At 32.8% G+C, this 2,784-nt stretch overlaps 1 protein-coding gene across 1 annotated transcript in view; it reads left to right on the top strand.

The window, feature by feature from the left end:
• Positions 1-2,784, top strand: part of LOC106457642 (coiled-coil domain-containing protein CG32809-like) — a 395,034-nt gene that overhangs the window by 377,043 nt on the left and 15,207 nt on the right. The gene's annotated exons all lie outside the window — the stretch shown is intronic.

The following is a 2,784-nucleotide window of genomic DNA, read 5'->3' as shown; positions in this document are numbered from 1 at the left end:
AACTCTTGGGCTACTATTTTACCAACGAATAGTGAGATTGACCATCACTTATAACGCCCCCACGACTGAAAGGGCGAACATGTTTGGTCGAGCACCCTAACCACCTGGCCATGCCGGGCCATAATTTCATGTTATCCAAGCCTTTCATATATATATCGATTTAACCTTACGTAATTATATTGGATTAAAAAAGTTATGTTAAAATACAACTATTACCTATAATTACGCTATCTACTTTGATAGCTTTTTTTATTCATAACTGATTTACGTAAACTAAGCTGAGATTTTGAGAAGACTTGGGTTAGTTGGATTTATATGCAAAACAACAGTTAAACATATTGCTATAAAAATGTAATTTTCAAGCGACTATGTTAATAACTGTGTTTGGCTTAAAAGGAAATATAAATGAATATAACGTTGTATAATTGTATTTTATTTTTAATTATAAGCATTTTTTACTTTGAGTTGAGTGATATCTTACACTGCCACTAACATCCATCTAAAAGTTAGTTTTCTCCAGTACCACAACTTTGGAAATCCGTTTAGTTAATTTCAAAATATTTGAAAAAGTAAAACTAGTTCCCAGTTACTAAATCAAATCGGGAGCTGTAACATTGAATCTTCGCAACTTCTACATTACTTTGCTCATTTCCCAAGAAGTAAGTTTTTGAAAATTGTTCTACATTCTACTCTTTTCTTCCACAAAAAAAAATAATATGAAAAAAAATCAATGATATGCAATTGAACAATTATTGCAATACTGATCCTTCAAAGCTTCCGCTCTAGGCCAGGAGATATAATCAAATAGGGGTGATTTTAACCTCTTATGAAAATAAATTGAAACTCAAAATGTACAAAGAACTTATAAAGAGTCCATAAAAGTGCCTAACACATCAGCGTCCAACAAGGAAGATTCGCCTAAAACTAGCCTTAACTTTAGTCGTTCAAAATTCAACTTCTTATTCACTCTGAATCACTCGAACCTCTAATCCCCATCTAAGTAAACTGACATTCAGCATACGTCAACTTCTTACACTAGACCACTAATGTCACCCGGCATGGGCAGGTGGTTAGGGAGCTTGACTTTCAATCTGAGGGTCGCGGGTTCGAATCCCCGTCCCACCAAACATACTCGCCCTTTCAGCCATATGGGCGTTATAATTTGACGGTCAATCCCACTATTCGACGGTAAAAGAGTAGCCCAAGAGTTGGCGGTGGGTGGTGATGACTACCTGCCTTCCCTCTAGTCTTACACTGCTAACTTAGGGACGGCTAGCGCAGATAGCTCTCGTGTAGCTTTGCGCGAAATTCAAAAACAAACAAACAAACTACTAATGCCTTGAATATATAAAGGGCACAAGGAACATTAATCGCAAAAGTAAACATTTAGTTCCTAGTTTGAGGGGAGAGAATAGAATATTTTGTGTGTGAGTGATCTCTTTTTTTTCATAAATCTTTAAACCAGTCATATTGTGAAACTTGGGTGTTTAAGTCCTATATTTAGCCCTATGGTTATCAGTGTTCTGTCGCTTGAATTAATCTTTTAAAACGTGGATAAAAGCAGATAGGTTTAGAACATATATTTGTGATTATTTTTTAACAATATCGATCATTTTCCAATAACTGTTAGATAAAAAAGAAAATGGGAATACAAAATCGAAACTATTACTTCATTTTATCGATACCTTCTAATCAAAGTAAGATACATAAGTCAGACTTAAAAATTGACCCAGTAGATAGGGTTGTTAATTTAATGTGCCAGACTAATTAGAAGTTATAAAAAAAACTTATAATAATTAGAATTCATTGATTCATCATTTGGGCTCCATTGCTGTTAACGTTATTTTTGGCCGTAATATCTCACAAAGTTCAGCCAGTTTAGGATACTTAGCCCTATACTTAGATTAGTATTATAGCCCGGTGGCTCATTGAAAAGTTTGATTTCTGTGGTGGAAGAGCAGAGATAGCTCATTGTTTAACTTTGTACTTAACAAAGAATAAATTCTACGTGTATATACTAAGCTAGTAGTACAAAATAATCCTCAAAATAATATATATATATATGATAAATAAATAGAAATATATATTTCAATCAATCCTGAAAAACATACATGTTATAAATCAGTGAAAAATAATTAAACTATATCATATCTAACCTATATAAAAGTCAGTGTGTGTAACGTCACATCACGTTTGATTTATAAATAAGAGAAGTCATAAAAGCCAAAATGCATTTAGTTAGGTAGAATAGTTCGTTTACTGTCTGCTTATTACGATTCTAATTACGGGGGTGCTATGAAACCTTATAGGTGTAGTAAGTGTTGGTATAATAAGACTAAAGTAAAGACGTAGTGTGGAATCACCTAGCCTAGAGCCACATGCATAAAATTTATCATTAAAGTATAAATATCTATTCAATTTTAAACTTAAATATTTTCTTAATTAAGCTATTTTCTGTTATATCACCAACGTTTTTAATAAAAACAAACCGCTTTAATCAACGGAGACTCTAAATTAAGAAATCAACAAAAGAAAATTTTCAGTTGTGTTGTCTATACGTTACATTTTGTTCTTTCAGTAGATAGACTAACAACAATATTAGGTTATACTTTTGTTGCTAAGCAACATGATATAAAAGTCATTGTTGGAACATAGTGTGACCAAGACGCACTGGCTTTTCTATGTATTAGAAGTTGTTAATCTAACAATCTATGAATGCGCCACGAATGCATTTCATGAATGATCTTAATTTACCGATGTTTGACTACCTCAACTGCACTTTTC

Source organism: Limulus polyphemus, unplaced genomic scaffold (assembly GCF_000517525.1).
Source record: "Limulus polyphemus unplaced genomic scaffold, Limulus_polyphemus-2.1.2 Scaffold355, whole genome shotgun sequence".
NCBI classification, from domain to species: Eukaryota; Metazoa; Arthropoda; class Merostomata; order Xiphosura; family Limulidae; genus Limulus; species Limulus polyphemus.
The sequence above is the reverse complement of the archived record's forward strand: the minus strand, read 5'-3'. Positions and strand labels throughout refer to the sequence as shown.